Source organism: Mustela nivalis (genome assembly GCF_964662115.1).
Source record: "Mustela nivalis genome assembly, chromosome: 11".
Classification (NCBI taxonomy): Eukaryota; Metazoa; Chordata; class Mammalia; order Carnivora; family Mustelidae; genus Mustela; species Mustela nivalis.
In genome coordinates, this window is record NC_139030.1 from 7,084,596 (window position 1) to 7,103,109 (window position 18,514).

The following is an 18,514-nucleotide window of genomic DNA, read 5'->3' on the forward strand; positions in this document are numbered from 1 at the left end:
TCCCACTTCATTCTATCTGCAAGATTACAGCTGAGAAGACAGCTTATTATCTTATAGAGCTTCCTTTGCATATGACAAAACATTTTTCTCTCAGGACATCCAAGATTCTCTCTTATGACTTTGAACAATTTGATCATAATATCTCAGTGCAAATATCCTTGTTTTTTTTTTCTACTTACATTTTATTAGCCCCTTTTTGTATTTTTGTAAAATTTTCAGCCACTATTTCTTCAAGTAAATTTCTGCCCCTTTCATGCTCTCTTTCTAGGACATAGATGGGGGTCTACTTGATGATGCCCCATACATCTCTTAGTTCTGTTGACTTTACTTCATTTTTGTTTTCTTTTTGCTCTTCAGACTCAATGATTTCAAATGATCTGAATTCATTTCCCTGACTTTTTTATGCTAAGAACTCTAGGCTGCTGTTGAACCCCTCTACTGAATTTTTCAATTCAGTTGTTGTGCTTTTCATCTTCAAAATCTTGGTTTGATTCATTTAAAAATAATTAATGTCTCTTTGCTTTTATTCTCACTTGGTTAATAATATTGTGTTTTATTTATTTATTTTTATTTATCTTTGAGAGAGAGAGAGAATTGGTACAGGGACAGAGAGAGAGAGAATCCTTAGGCAGACTCTCCCACTGATCATGGAGCCCCATATGGGGTTTGATCCCAGGACCCTGAGATCATGACTTGATCCAAAATTAAGAGCCAACCTCTTAACTGACTGATCCACACAGGTACCCCAATATATTGTGTTTTAATATGTTTAGTTTCCTTACTTTTTCTTTTAGCCCATTAAGCATATTTAAGGAAGTTTTTTTTTAAGATTTTATTTTTTTATTTGACAGATAGATCACAAATAGGCAGAGTAGCAGGCAGAGAGAAGGAGAAGCAGGTTCCTTACTGAGCAGAGAGCCCGATGCAGGGCTCAATCCCAGGACCCTGGGACCATGACCTGAGTCGAAGGCAGAGGCTCAACCCTCTGAGCCACCCAGGTGCCCCAAGGAAGTTTTTCAAATTCCTTATTAAGTAAGTGAGAAGGCTGAATTTTCTTAGGTCAGTTTCTGATTTATTTCATTTGTATAAATGAGTGCTATTTCCCAGTTTATTTGTATGTTTTATATTTTGTTGAAAATTGGGCATTTGAAAAATAAGAATGTTTCTCAATCTTTGCAGTCTGGCGTTCACTAATCAGCTTGGAGTGAACGTTCAGGGTCTTTTCAAATAATTGTGCAGGATGTATCTTCCCTGAATCTGTGTCTGCGTGTGTTTTGTTTTGTTTTGTTTTGTTTTTCTTCCCCTCCCAGTTCTCTGGTATACATTGCTATTTTTAAATGTCCTAATTTTCCTCACAATATTGGTTTTCTTCTCAGAGTCTCAGGTGTGTTGTTGTATCCCTTTTCTTAGCATCTCGTGTCCCAGGCAAGCATGGATACAAAGTTCCCTGAATCAGTATCCTACCTCAGTACCTTTCATTGTTTTTAGTGGCCTCCATTCTGATATTCAAACTGCCACTGTCTCTATCAGTGCTTTATAAGTTAGGAAAGAGAGAAACCAGTCTCTTTGGCCATTCATAAATAAGCCAGATGGGGGTGCTTGGGTAGCTTAGATGGTTCAGCATCTGCCTTCAGCTCAGGGTGTGATCTTGAAGTCCTGGAATCAAGCCCTGCATCAGGCTCCCTGGTCTGTGAAGAGTCTGCTTGTCCCTCTCCCTCTGCCTCTCCCCTTGCCTGTGTTCTCTCTCTCTCTCTCAAATAAATAAATAAAATCTTAAAAAACAAGCAAACAAACAAAAAAAAAAAGCCAGAACGTGTAAGAACGTTTCATTTCTGTATTTTCATCCTAAGGGCATAGCCTGGGACTGTGACCCTGCCAAGATTTACTGGGCCTGGGGTGACACTAAAGATAGCAAAAATCTTTGCAGTTTCCAGTTTTGTTGAATGTGGCTTTATCATGTTTAGGCAATCACTTAAGTGTTGCTGCTTCTTGACTGATATCTAGTGTTCCCACAAAGTTACTTTGGTCTTTATATTGTTTGCTTGTTTGTTTTCATGGAGAAATGAGGGCCTGGAGCTTCCTAGCCCATCATTTTTCTGAGGTCCTATAGTGATACATTTAGATTCTTTTTTCATCTCCTTTCATGAATATTCTACAGATTATTTTTTCCAGTTACCGCAGGGATTACATACAATATCACAAAGTTAAAACTATCTAATTTGAATTGACACTGACTTAAGTGTAACCTCATACAAAAATGCTACTTCTGTACAGCTCTATTCCTAACCCCTCCAGTCTTTTTCATTGCCACACATTATAGCTTCATAGATTATGTCCTTAATGTCATGAATACATAAATATTTTTATAAAATTGTATTTTAAATGCTATATAAAACTTTTAAAAATTAACAAAATATTAATCATATTAATATGTATATTATGTAATATTAATATAATAATAACATAACAACAATAACACTGAGTTTTATATTTGCCTATGTATTTACTTTCACTGGAGAGTTTAAATCTTACATGTCTTGGAGTTACTGTCTAGCATTCTTTCATTTCAAACTAAAGGGTTTTCTTTTGTATTTCTCCTAAAACAAATATATTGATAGTAAACTCCCTTGGTTTGTTGTTTATCTTGGAATCTTTTGACTTTTCCCTCATCTTTGAAGGGAAACTTTGATGGATATAGAATTTTTTACTTTCTGAAATTTTTTTCTTCTTTAGTATTTAAATAGATCATCCCACTGCCTTCTTAACTTCCAACTGCCTTCTTACCACTAACTTCTTACCTTCACCTTCTCAAGAGAAATCAGCTGATAATTTTATTGAGATTTTCTTGTATGTAATCAGTGCCTTTCTTGTGACTTTCAAAATATTCATTTGTTTTTGGCCATTTCATTACTATATGTCATCTTGTGCTCTCTCTCTTTCTCCTCATTGCATGTCTTGCATTTATAGATTTAAATATGTCATCAAATTTTGGTAGGTTTTATTTTTCTTCAGTAATTTTTTGACATTTAAGATGGTTGTAATGTAAGCACTGAACAATGGATGGGGCTTGAAATGATAAGTTAAAGGATATACCTGGAGGTCAGAGAAGACATTTAAATTAAATGATCAAAAAAGTTCATAAATTGGGATAATCATTAGAACGATTAACAACATGCAGTTATTGTTGTGTTTAAATTTCGAGACCCCCCCAAAGACGACCACCAGAGTCCAGAGTCAAAGCCAAACAGCAAGTGTCATTTATTTCGAGTTCGAACCCGAACCTCCACACACTCATTGCCAGTGACGCTAAGAGGTCCTGAGCTCAGGATCACAACACCTTTTATACAATATTTTTGGGGAGGCAGGGACTTAACATACATCATAGTATCTTTTTTTTTTTTTTCTTTATTTCTAACTTTTTATTTTTTATAAACATATATTTTTATCCCCAGGGGTACAGGACTGTGAATCACCAGGTTTACACACTTCACAGCACTCACCAAAGCACATACCCTCCCCAATGTCCATAATCCCACCCCCTTCTCCCATACATCATAGTATCTTGTAACAAATCGCCACATACCGTGGGAAAATAAAAAAGGAACTCTATAATATGACTGGCGTGCTACAGAGCGGGAAAGGCTGGGAACAGATTATTGGTTAGGTGAAAGGGCTCTTCAAACAAAGGGTCCTTCTTCAAACTGCTGAGTTGGCGCCACTAGGGTATGCGTCACCTCAAGATTGACAGGGGTCTTCCTGTCAAGCCACAGGGCACCAGATGGTTGTTATCTCTTGGCTCAGAGCCGGATGGGGGGTCCGGGAGCAGTCATTCTGTTATGTCAAATTCCGAGTGGGGCTTTCTCTGGCATCAGATGGCTGTTATCTCTTGGCCCAAAGCTGGTGGGAGGGAGGGGTCTGGAAGCAGCCATTGTGTCAGGTTCAATTCTGGGAGGGGGATGTGTGGTTACAGAGTGTCTATAGAAAGTCTACTGGTATTTTTCCATCTTCTCATGGGTTGGCAAGCAAAGGTACAGAAGCAGAATTAGAGGTAATGGTTATAATTTAGGCATCTCATTATCACAAATAGGTAATTTTATAACATATATCCAGCTCATGGTTGCAGGCTGAAATATCTGCACTGTCCAAGATTTACTTTCTCTAAGTATTAAGACTAGTCCAGGAGATAAGCACAGGGTCAGTCAACTATATGTTCTAAAATTATTTTCCTTTTTTTTTTTAACCAGGATATGTCCAGAAATCATTAGCTTCCTCCAGAGATAAAGCATCCTTCCAAATTAGAGTTAGAGTCGGAGAGGGGTTAGACAATATGTACACAGGTCCACCTAGTCAATTACCTTAGCACTGTCATATGAGGGAATGCTGCCTTTATGCCTTTATTCTCACTTCAGTCCATTTAGATCAGGGTTCATGGCAAGAGAAGCTTTGTTGGAGGAATTTGAAGGCTAAAATGGATGTTTAGTATATCTGAGATGGTAATATTTCACTTTTGATCATGTTTGTATTTGATGATTTTTAGTACAAGAGCCTGAACACATAATACAAATATATGTCTGGACTTTAGACAGCAGGTCAATGGACAGCAAATATTTTAGGTTCTACAATCCATAAGGTCTGTGTCATAACTACTCAATTTTGCTTTGTAACAAAAGTTTGTCAAAAAACAAATTTGGCTGTGTTTCAGTACAAGTTTACTTAATGAAACAAGCATCAGGATAGACTTGGCTTGTTGGCCATGGTTTCTCAATCCAGGCTCTAGATTCTTCTAATTCAGTGTGCTTCCCCCAAATACTACATAAACATATTCTTTGTTGAAAGATCCCTGGATGCCATCCTGAGTACCTGATTTCGAATATGAAAGTGAAGTCCAAGATGTTGCATTGTGACTATAGGTTTCAAGTGTAACTTCATGTACACTGATGTTTGGGAACCATTGTACCATATGATGCGCCAAAGAGAATATATAGAGAGAAAATTTTGTTATTCAGAACAGAAACAGAAAGCCTTTCTTGGGAGATTGGAGGTTAGAGACAACATTCAGTAGCTCAGTCCTACAATTCTGTGGTAAAAGGAAAATTAACTAAAAGAAAAGAAAGTTAAGAGGAGAAGCAAATTGAGAGAAAAGTTTCCCACATTATAAGTGATACAAACTACTCTTTTTCTAAATTCTGCAAAATATGCTTAATTTAACAGATGTATAACAACCCTCAACAACTTTTCAACTGAAAGATTCAGGTGTCAGAATTGCTGAAGTTCCCTCCTAGCCATTCCCTGGAATTGTTTCTTCTCTTTACAAGAAAATACACAGGGTAAGGTTAACTACAGGTCTTCGTCTGAGAGAATGGCTTGCCTGTCTACTTGAAATAAATAATAGCAGTATTCAAAAAGTTCATCTTCTTTCCTGCACAATTGGATGGGTTACATTTCCAGCATAACAAACACCCATCACAAGAACACTGGGAATCCTTACAGGAATGTAAATGAATGACACTGTAAAGAACAATAATGAGCACTCACTTCCCAAGTGAATTTCCCTAATACAAAGGAAAACAATAAACCCACTGAGGGTTTGACTTTTTTAAATGAAACATGTTTAGCCAGTGGGAAATACTAGAGCCTAATGACCATGGGCCACTTCAGATGACTGTATTCTATAATATATATTACTGTTCTTTATTGGAATCCTCTGTTTAATTAAGAATTATATTAAACAGTTAACAAACTTTTTGTTTTGGAAACCACGACTGTGGTTTCCATAGCATGAAATATTCATCTTCATACTATCAACATATAAGACTATACCAGTTGTTATGCACAAAGTTACAACAGAATCAACTCTTCTCTGACTGTAAATACTAATGATAGACATAATAGAGGTGAACCTACCAATGTGTGCTATAATTTCTTCTGATGTGTAATTCACAGATCATAGTGTCAGCTCTATCTGGCTATGGTATTTAAAAGAGTGCATGCATATACAGTCTATAATTAAGCAGTTGGTTAACAAATACCTAGTAATTGTGGTCAAGAATTGGCTATTAATAGTATATATATTATTAATATATATTATATATTACTTTATATAAAATTTTATATTTATATATTACTTTATATTACATGTATTACTATATGAACATACATATATGTCTATATATATATATACTAGAGGTTATGTGATTTTTTGGTCAATGCACAGAGATGGAAGGTAAAAGTAAGGAAGGTAAAGGAAACTGGGATTTTGCATTAAAATTTAACTCTGTGACTTTGGGCAAATAAATCCTTTGCATATATGTTTTCTCAACTTTCCAAAGGGGAATAGAACATGCTCTACCTTTGTTGGTTTTATTGTGAGGATCAAAAGAGAGTCTATGTGAAGATTTTTAGACAAATGTGTTCTTACATAAATGTAAGTTGTTCTGAAGATATTAGACATCAGGTAGTAGAACATGGATACATTTTGCCAAGGTATTCTAAAAGGGGGCAGGTCTTTGCCCACCTTGTTCTTTTTTTTTTAAGATTTTTAAAGAGTTTTATCTCATCTTAAGGAAAATTTGTGAAGAATATGACAAAATAGATCCAAATCATGATGTCGATATGTTATTACAACTCATCTATTTAACAAAAAATGTATAGCTGTTTGTAGTCTGTTGTATGTAAAACTGTTTCTCCATCATTAAAAACAGCTGATTGAAAATGTAGGGCCATTTTAATAGAATAATGATGTGCCAAACATCTTCAAAGCACTATGGAAATCTTTCTTGCTCTCAAATACATGTAAAAGAATAAGCTCAATTATCAAAAAGCTCATGTTTGTAATTAAAACACTGTTGTTATATTTCAAAAATGTTCAAAACTTTATTTACTCCAAAGGCAAGTGCTATTTATGAAAGGAAAACACTTGTTTAGAATGACAAAAAGCAACCATGACAATAAACATTTATAGGAAAGGGAGAAAATTGCAGGACGGGCGTACATACCAAAGGAAAAGTGGCATCCTACACTCATGTGGTAAAACAAGACAAGAGGTGTTTTTTACATTTTATGTGTCTAACAATCACACAACAAAATGCAACGTTATTAAATTAAATAAAAGATCTATATTTTCTAATTAAACCTAAACTGAAATGAATAACCCTCAATTAATTACACTTGTGCTAATACTTCACTTTATCATAGCTATTGTGGCGATTTCAGTTGCATATGACTATATTCATATAAGATTTATGCTATAAAGTATAATATTAAAAATTTGTTCCTGGACTCCCGACTTGCTGTAAAAAGAATGTATCAGACAGGCTTTCTTCTATTCTCCCAGAATCCCTGGCAAATTCCCCAAACTGGAAAGAGTGTGGAAATGAGAAGATTTTATAACTTAAGATGGAAGAAAATACTATTGTAATGAATCTGTAGCCTCTGAAAACATCAATGCTTGAAAAGTTCTAATATAATTTATTGACTAAGCTACTCTTCCTTCTACATGCATACATGTATGCACTTACATCTTTCACAACCAAGTTACTGAAGTTTACAGCAATTTATTCCTGAGGTAATCTAATTAGTGAGAATATGTTTAGAGGTCCTTATATTTCACATTTACCTATATCTGAGTGCTTCATGGAAGCTAGTTTGTTTTAATGTCAGAAATAGGTGAGTTAGAAAATGTATTCAACCAGATGTTGCTCTAATTGTTCTGAAGCACTAGTAATAAAGCAGGATCCAACTTCAGGCTTTTGGAGCCCTCTGACATTTATTTGTATTTGATCTTAGATAATTCTGCTAAGCCTCTGGTACTCTTTGTGAGTGGTGACGATTAGTGTATAGAACTCTCATAAAGTAAGAGTGAACCTTAATTGAAAAAGAAATCCATGTACATAAATCTAGCATAATTTGTGTCCTATAAAATAAAATCAATGCATATGGTAATGATCATGATAGTGGTAATAAGGGTGATGATGACAAAGATGGAATACAGACAACAGAAAATAATAGTAATAGTGCTTCCCAGCAGTAATAGTAATTGTGTTTTCCAATAGCAATAGTAACATGTGCTTCCCAGACACTGAAGACCACTGCCTGAATGTGACAAAGTTTTTATAGAATCTCATCAAGAGGGGTGTCCTAGTGGCTCAGTGGGTTAAGCCTCTGCCTTTAGCTCAGGTCATGATCTCAGGGTCCTGGGATCCAGTCTGCTCGGTGCGAAGCCTGCTTCCCCCCACCTCTCTGCCTGCCTCTCTGCCTACTTGTGATCCCTCTCTGTCAAATAAATAAATAAATTCTTCGAAAAAAAAGAATCTCATTAAGAATAAACTGTTTTGATTTCAACAATCAGGGGAACAAAATGTTTGGGCTTAGAAATAAGTGACTTTGAACTGGCTCAGAATACACCAAATTGTAGGAAGTAGTATTGAGAGTATTATTTCCATTCTAGTTATCATTTTCATGGGAATCAAAATTTTTGTCAATGACAGAAAAAATAAGTCATTTAAATCATTCTCTGGGTTTCATGCTAAGAATTAATCTCTAATTTAACAAATCTTACCAAAAGAAAATGATTTTTCATATAAATCAAAAAAATTTGATTATGAATGTTTTTCCTTTAAAAGTAGGCATGTAAATTATTTGGTTATATTTCAAAATAAATCTTGATAGACATTCATGATTATATGCCGTCTCTTAGGAACAGTATAGGTGGGATATTTAGAATGTCTTAGATTTTTTACAATAATAAAATTGAATAAAATCATTCTGTATTTTTTGCATTGAGTCTCAGAAGTGGAAGTTGGGAAAAAATAACTCAAATATTTATATTCACATTTATTGTCTATCATCTATTTATCAAAATTATATTTGAGATATTTGCTCCAATTTGTACTTCTACCAGCAGCACATGAGAATATTACTTTCACAATAAAAACATTAGTACAATTAAGTGTGTATTCCATATGTGAAAAAATATATATCATCTTGTGTGTACATCTCTAAGCTCTTAAAAATTGTAGAAAAGTTGGGAAAGAGATAGATCTTGAGAGATTGAAAGTTCATTAAGATTGACATATGATTGGTAGGGTTTCACTTTCTTTTAAATTGCTATTCCCTTTGCCCTTTTCCCTTTGTATTTTGGGAACTTATTTCAGAATGTCTTCATTGTGTGACAATTTGTACTTCAAATCAGTGTATTTTTAATCACATTTTATCTCAAGGAATGCTGTATCTATCTTCTAGGTACACCACTGTGTTAATTTTGACAAGTAACTTTTCAGCCAGTGATGTGACAGGCTTTGTTTCAATTAGCTTTAACTGAATCCAAGTAAGCATTGAATTCAGTGTGGAAATATACGGATCCGATATCCCCTCAATTCTGTCAATGTTGAATTCATCCTTTTAAACTAGAACTAACTGAAAAGATTATTTCCAGATGTAAAATCCAAGTGATATGAATCTTTTGCAAACATAAATTAGACACAAGTTGTAAAAACATGTTCACACATAGCATTTGGTGACTCACTTTGTTCATTTTCTTGTTCATAGCAATGCCTCAGTTATTTATCAGTGATAGAGTGATGTGTTCCACAAAAACTAATTTTTCAGACAACTGAAGCTTCATATTTTGATATTTGATATTTGATATTTTCATTATTTTTGATAAAAATCTTTGTAAATGCATTTCAAGCATGCTTCAATAAGCAGTGGTATGTGTGTGTGTGTGTGTGTGTGTGTGTGTGTGTGTGTGTTCTAGGAAGATGACAAATGATTAAAATAGTAAAAGGACTGGGGTGCCTGAGTGACTTAGTCAGTTAAGTGTCTGCCTTCTGCACAGGTCATGTTCCCAGGGTTGTGAGATTGAGCCCAACACTGGGCTCCTTGCTTGGTGGGAAGCCTGTTTCTCCCTCTCCTAGTCCCCCTGCTTGTGTTCCCTCTCTCACTGTGTCTCTCTCTGTCATATAAATGAATAAAATCTTTTAAAAAAATGCATTGCCCATCCAACACCTGTAATTAATACTTTCCTACACCCTGAAAATAAATAAAGAAATTCAGTATGCTTAGCCTGAGAACAAGGGTAGTATAGTCGTAGGAGCAGAAACATAATTTTAACTCTGCTATACTATTGTAAGGAAGGCACACACTTTACCTTTATCCTCTTTGGGCTTCTCACTGGGTTTGAAAATTAAATTGATAGAGGACAGATTAGCAGAAGAAAAACACACACATGTGCATAATACAAGAGACTGCATTAAAAAAAAGAAGACTCAAAGGAAAGGCAAAAGCTAAATGCTATTTTGTATTAAGTTGAACAAAGGCAATTAAGGACAAGTAACAAAAATATATGGAGAGGTGAAGGTGAAATTTAAAAATGTATATTTAATAATTTTTATTTACAAAATTTTCTTAGGTTTGACTCCCTTTCGAAGAATATTTGTTTTCTCCCGATAAGGGAGGGCTTATGTCCTGTGGGACTTTTATTTCCTAATTTCAGGAAGAAAGAGGAAATTAAGACACCTTTCTTGCAACTATTTTTCAAGTTCCCTTAGCTCAAAATAATCCTTGTTCTCAAGTGACATATTTTGGGGTGGCATATTATTACCCTTCACTATATTATATTAGAGTTCATAGTTTTGGCAAAAGGTATGATCTCTGGATTCAGAAATCTATTATTATTATTGATTCACATCATTCCTGGAAGTCTAACCTTAGTTACCTGAAAGAGTAGCACATTAGGGAGGTCCACACTGCCCTTTTCATTATCTCAAATGTTCTTTGAAAGTAGTGCACATTTTAATCCACCTCTGCAACATTTTGAAAACTATAGCATCATCCTGAACATAGAAGACAGAAGAGAATGGATGAGACATCTGGTAAACCTTTCGTGTACATTTTCAGCTATTGTGGTGGGATGTATGTGGGACCCACACACTCCATGTGTTATTACACAGAGTCAAAATAGCATCCCCTCTCAGGGTATTCAACCCAAATCTACCGTTGAGCATTACCATAATAGTGATCTTACCCTCCCCAACTTAAAAACGAACCAAAAGGTGTGGTATGGGCCAGGGATGGAGTAAGAAATGAGGTACGGGGAGGGTGTCTATGGTTCATACCATGTGGCTTTGAAAGTTCTAAACTTTTTCCCCCCCCTTTTTTTTTCAAAGATTTATTTATTTATTTGAGAGAGAGAAAGAAAGAAAGAATGGCTGTGAGTGGGGGAGGGGAGATGGTAGAGGAGTAGAGGGCAAGGGAGGGGGAAAATCCTCAAGGAATCTCCCTGCTGAGTGTGGAGATGGTATGGGGCTCAGTGTCAGGACACTGAGATCATAACCTGAGCCAAAATCAACAGCCCACTGTTTAACCAACTGAATCACTAAGGTGTCCCAAAATTCTAGTTTTTAAAACTTTCACATACAAGGGCGCACCTGGGTGGCTCAGTCAGTTATATGTCTGTCTTTGACTTCAGTCACAATCTTAGGGTCCTAGGATCAAGTCCTCCATTGGATTCTCTGCTCTGTGGGGAGTTTGCTTCTCCTCTCCTTCTACCCCTCCCTCGCCCTACTGCTTCTACTCTTTCTTTCACTCTCTCAAATAAATAAATAAATAAATACAATCTTAAAAAAAAAAATTCACATAATAGACGTAAGTGCCCAAATGACTGCATCAAAATGTCTTGTCATCTAAGTGCTTATTGGTAACATGCATAGTTCTCCCTTCATACATATGACAACTTACAATGAATAAGTTTTAAGCAAATTCAGAAAGAGATATTCTTTTGAAATATTTGTTCATATTCATAACCATCTGCCTTCAGCTGTGGTCATGGTCCCAGGGTACTGGGAATGCCTCGCATCTAGGTCCTTGCCCAGAAGGGAGCCTGCTTCACCCACTCCTCCCCACACATATTCTCTATCTTTCTCTCTCAAATAAATAAATATAATCTAAAAAAAGAGAAATATTTGTTTCTTAAATAATTCAAAAATCAAACTAACATAAAATATCCTGCTAATTTAACTTTATACACTGTATGTGGTAATAACAATGATAATGTGTTCTTTATTTTTTCTTGATGTGCCCCCTATTATTTATACTGTTTGCATACATTTTTTAAAGATTTTATTTATTTATTTGAGAGAGAGAGATGGTGAGAGAGAACACAAAGGGGGTTTCAAAAGGAGAGGAAGAAGCAGACTCTCCACTGAGCAGGGAGTCCCTTGAGGGGCTTCATCCCAGGACTCTGGGGTCATGACCTGAGCTAAAGGCAGACACTTAACCAACTGAGCCACCCAGACACCCCTGCATTCATTCTTTACTTCTTTTCATACATACAGAAATTATTGCAAAATATTAATAAATCAACCTACTTTCCAACTAGAGAAAGACTGAAACTTGGAGAAATTCGTTTCTTATCAAGTCACAGAGCTATCAATTTGTTGTTTTGGTATTCTTACCTATTCCCTTTTCTGATTTTTTTCTGTATTGTCTCAGAAAAAGATGACAAAAACAAACAGAAAAACACAATGACAAACCTAGGTAAATTCAAGGAAATTAGATTCTTTTTCTCACTTTCCTCACCGTTAATGCTGATGGCAACAGCCCAAATCTGCAATGACTTATGAATTGCATTTGGAAGTCATTGCATTATAAAACAAAAATAAAAACAAACAAAAAAAACTGGTCTTCTGTAATATCTGTTTTTTTTTTCCTAGAAAAAGACAGAAAGAGGTCTTAGCTACAGAAAAGATAAAAACATAAAAAACATAAATAGAGAAATAATTTTTAAGGTGAGATGATGATTATGCTATTCACATAGAGAAAAAAGAAGAAATAAACTGTGTTTGTATGTATATTTTTTTATAACATGGCCATTGAATGTGAATTAACTAGATCTATCTGGAAGATTTTAATCTCTTCTGAACTTGAACTATTAAAGGTAGAACACAGACACAGAGACACGCAAAATATAGCTTGTTTAAAGAAACTATATTTTGAAAATTCTGCCTGTTTATGGCTAGACTATAAAAAAGAGAACTCACGGGATACCTGATAGCCATATCTATATATTAGAAAGATTATCAGGTATTACAAATATGTATTACAAGGTGTTGTTCTAAACTCTAGGGGGATAGAACAGCATCACTGAAAAGATAGCAGTGTTGAGTTTCATATAAGCAATTCAAATCATTTTGAATTGTCCAATCATAGATACTGTGTCCTGATTAAGTAAATTCCCATGCCTGGGTGGGTTTGAATTAAGGTGATATTAGCTTGGGATGATGTTAAGGAAGAGATTGGATGAATTTTGGATGAGTAGTTATGAACAAAATGACCTCCAAGTTCCTTTCTATTTTCAAATTCTATGAATTTTATGTAGACTTTCTGATAAATGTTTCTGAGTAGGCAACAGGGAATAATGAGAAATATTTGGATTGGATCACATGCTTACTGAAAATTTAAATTATTGTCATAACTATTTTATTAATTGACAAGGGTAATTAATGCCAGGGTAGGTAGATGGACATTCCAGTCAGGGAAAGGTTTCAACCTTGATAATTTGTCTTCAGAATAGGATTTTTTTTCCCCCTTGGGCTGTGCTATTTTAATTGAGAGTTCTACTTATCCAAAATTATTAACCAAATTAAGTCAATACCACCTTTCATTAACTGAGCTAAAGATGCACAATACGAGATTTGCATCAGAATCCATTTTTTATTTCTCTTTCAAAGATCAGTTTGCCATCTGTTCATCGAGAAGTGATTCTTGAGTTTAATCTTTAATATTCCATTAGTTCAATTATTGTTTCTTTGCTCTACTGGTAGAAAGAAATGGGGTTTGGGCTTAAAGGACAAAGGGAATAGAGGCAAATAGAGGGAACTGAGTTTTCATGTGAGAGGAGGCTTTCAGACGGAATATTTCTCACATCAACTTAATTAGAGCAAGATCAAAAAAGGACCTAGAAATTAAAAAAAAATAGATTGTCATTTATAATGGTGTAAAGGCTTTTTGAAGTTAGTTTTTATTTAATTGTTCAACAAATATTTACTGAGCATGAAGCATTTGACAATAATTCTGCTCAATTCTTGGAATACACTGGTCTGTAGGAGGATATAGCACTGGGTAATAAAAAGACTAAGAAACAGAATTGCATCAACAACACTACAATAAGGTGTTTAACCAAGTATAAGAGAATAGAGAGATTTTTTTTTTAAGATTTTATTTATTTATTTGACAGACAGAGATCACAAGCAGGCAGAGAGGCAGGCAGAGAGAGAGAGGGGGAAGCAGGCTCCCTGCTGAGCAGAGAGCCTGATGCGGGGCTCAATCCCAGGACCCTGGGATCATGACCTGAGCCAAAGGGATTATGACCTGAGACGAAGGCAGAGGCTTTAACCCACTGAGCCACCCAGGTGCCCCGAGAATAGAGAGATTTAATTGAGACCCAAGCAAACTGAGTAAAAGAATGATCATGGTGGGGTGCCTGAGTGGCTCAGTGGGTTAAAGCCTCTGCCTTCGGCTCAGGTCATGATCTCAGGGTCCTGGGATCGAGCCTGGCATCAGCATGGCATCGGGCTTTCTGCTCGGCAGGGAGCCTGCTTCCTCTTCTCTCTGCCTGCCTCTCTGCCTGCTTGTGATCTCTGTCTGTCAAATAAATAAATAAAATCTTAAAAAAAAAAAAGAATTATCATGGTGAGGGGAAAACAAAACAAATGATGGGCTAAGGATAGCACAGTTAAATTATATAGTCTAGGCAAGGTTTGTTTTTGTGTTTGTTTTAATTTTTAAAGACTGAAAAATCAGGTTCTTGAGATAATGTGCAGTAAGTATATTCATTTATGAAGTGGCAAAGTTATAAGGGTTGCTGCCCAATGCAACATCCCAACTGATCTTCAGTGCTTTCAGTTAGGAGTCCAAAGGTTGTCTAAACAAAAGAATCATAATGACATAGGAGATTTATAGAAGATGTTGCTGTTGTTGTTGTTGTTGTTGTTGTTGTTGTTGTTGTTGTTAGGATGAAGAAATATAGTCCATCTTTCAGTCTCTCAACTCCATTTGGTCCTCCTATTTGTCTACAATACACAAACACTCTCTATTGCAGTAAATCCATCATAGCAAGGTTTGTGGGTTGCCTGTTCAAAGCATTGCTGATCCCAGCTATTGCTTTCGCTTCATTGGCAGCTTGAGGCACAGGGGCTGTGAACATCAAGTCAGAACATGTGTCATAATTCCTTCCTGAACAGGAAGGAATTATGACACATATCTGTGGGAGAAGAGAGTGAATGATCAAGAAGGATAAGATCCACAGCAACAAAGCAAAACAACCAGCAGGTATCCTGGCAGTAAATAATATATTGCTAAGTAGAACTCTGAGGGTAGCAAAAGAGTAAGCATTGGAATATGAGTTCACGTTCTATATAGGTAACTGGGGATACCAACATGTGTTCTAGCATGCTTTGTCACATGTATTTCTTCAATCCAAGATAAAAGTGTCAAATGTCTCTTCAAGTGCCAATCTTCAACTCTGATTGATGTGTTATTATTGCTATTGTTCCCACTCAACCTGTTTCAGTCCTAATTTAGCAGAATATATTGGACAGTCTTGCTCACACCTCCTACCCCCAAGGAGAGAAATGATGAGATTAATAATGGTGTTCAACAGCTGGTCCAACCCCCTTGGTTGGGGATGCTAATAGGATGAGGGCAGAATGTTAAAGCAGGAAGGAGAAAGTGTGTTGTTTATATGGCACCTCTGTTCTGGAAATTTCATGGTACCTTTATGGGGTTTTTTTGCACAGATGGTTTCCTGGTTTTAGTGACTGATGTTAGTACATGAAGAAATAAATGGTTGTTTGTGATGACTGCAAAATCTCAGATGTTGAGACACAGAGATTACTGACCTGCTAATAGGAGGAGAATCATAGTTTAGTGAAAATTTCTGTTAATCTGACTTGTAAGATTTCTAGGCATCTTTCTGTAGTTAACAATTGTATTTATAATAAATCCCAAAACAAAGGACAAATGCAGATTAAAGGCAATGTCAGTGATAAATGTAGAAGATAAATCTACATGGGCTTAGAGCTGTATTGACCCATATTTGTGCCATTAATAACCTAAATTAAAATTAAATATTAATGTGTAAGTACATACATATAAATTACTTTTGACTTGGGGTACCTGGGTGGCTCAGTCTGTTGAGTGTCTGACTTGGCTCAGGTCATGAAATAGAGCCCTGCATTGGGCTCAGTGTTCAACAGGGAGTCTAATTCTTTCCCTTCCTCTGACCCTCTCCCCGCTCTCTCTCCGTCAAATAAATAATGAATCTTTAAAAAAATTACCCTTGACTCAATATTTATTAAATGCTTATTTTATGTCTTCTTTAGACTAAATAAAAGCATGGCTATATCATGCTTTTTACCTTTGAAAGAGGTATAATTCCATTGATTTAATTATTCTGTAAGAGGTAGGTGAATTACACTATGATTCAAGCATCAAGGACATTGTTTAAAAAAAAAAAATCCACCCTTTTCCTAAAGCAGCTTGCAGTCTGGACATTAAACTTATATACATGAAACATGAAGATATCATACAATTATTAAGGTTGGGTTGTTAAAGAGAAATACCCAAGAACCTGTGCTCAGTTATTTAGGAAACACTTCTTCTCAGACTGAATGCCACACTTCACAGTGAAGATTCACACATTACTGTGATCATTACTAAGTACTTCCAGCCTGAACAGTGACATTAACATTGCTTTTATTGGGGTGGCACTCAAATATCCATATATAAACTGGAAAGCTACAGGGATTCAGAAAAGCAAAAGTTCAAAATGTACCCAAGTCATCTTCTGGAAGAAATAGGTTCAGGGATCAGTCATAATGAATTGATAAATTCTGGAAAGAAAAGTTATTTTTGCTCCACAAAAGGATGAAAGCAAAGCATAGAAGTAGGAGGGACTGTAAAGTAGGAGAAAGATGGAGAGAGAAACATTCTCTACCAGTAAATGTTTCCTACTGCAAGACAAACCTGAACAGGTGGACTGGCTCTGTGATAGGGAAGACATTGAATAACAGGAAAACATTATAAAGTTGTTTTCAGAAAGTGTGTCAATTTTTATGTTTCCTTTCATGTTTGGTCTTTTATCACAAATGTCCCAATTTTAGAATCGTCATATAGAAAAGGGAGCTGTGAATGATAAGAACATGGACCAAATGTTATTTTTCAATGTCTCAATAGTTAGAAGATTAGATTCACAGATAGAGATGCATGTAAATATTACATAGAAAAAAATACAATAGCCTATTTTTTGCTGGCAGCAAGTAACTGGTGTCCCAGTCAAAATTTTGTCTCCAGGGGCGCCTGGGTGGCTCAGTGGGTTAAGCCGCTGACTTCGCTCAGGTCATGATCTCAGGGTCCTGGGATCGAGTCCCGCGTCGGGCTCTCTGCTCAGCGGGGAGCCTGCTTCCTTCTCTCTCTCTCTCTCTGCCTGCCTCTCAGTGTACTTGTAATTTCTCTCTGTCAAATAAATAAATAAAATCTTAAAAAAAAAAATTTTGTCTCCAGAGGTCTTCCTAGTCTGTATTCTAATAGTATAATTGAGATCTATTTCTTAAATATTTTATTATTATTACTACTACAATATAATATATTACTTGTTTCAGGGGTAAAGGTCTGTGATTCATCAGTCTTATACAATTCACAGTGTTCACCACAACACATATCCTCCCCAATGTCCATCACCCAACCATGCCATCCTTCCCACTCCCTTCAACTTCGTTTGTGAAAACACTGCACAGTTAATATTTAAGAAATAGGAAATAGAAATAGACTTATTTATTAAATATTAAATATTTTCATGATTATAGATTAGAGTCCTAACATTGACAGCTCTTCTCCTATGTGAAATCTTATTTGGGGAATCTGGGGATAAACTGTGACTATATAACAGACTTAGGGTCCACAAGTTAACATCCTCCATCAATTTTCCAAGAGGAGGAAATAGAGGTGCTACTATCTGATACATGAAATTGCATGGAGCCAACGACATAAATTATAAATAAGATCCCATTTTAATTTGTTTTATATGAAATGTATGTATTTCATTTAAAAAATGTTTAAAGATGCATTTATTTTAGAGAGAGGCAGGGGAATGGCAGAGGGAGAGGTAGAGAGAATCTCAAGCAGGCTCTCTATAGAGAGCAGAGCCCTACTCAGGGCTCCATCTCATGACCCTGAGATCATAACCTGAGCCAAAACTAAGAGTCTGACAACCAACAGCCACCTACTCATCCCCAAAATGTATATATTTTAAATAAAAAGATAAATCTGACACCTGAGCAGTCTGTTCCTATCCCAAACTTTCTAGTTGCCCCCTCTTCTGCTCTAACACATGTCTTTGCTCATACAAGTGATCATATTTAAGTGGGGAGGATGCAACACAAACTAACCTTTGCTTTGGAAAATCACCAGCAAGTACATTTTAATATGATTCATTTTTATCCTATGATAATTTAATGGA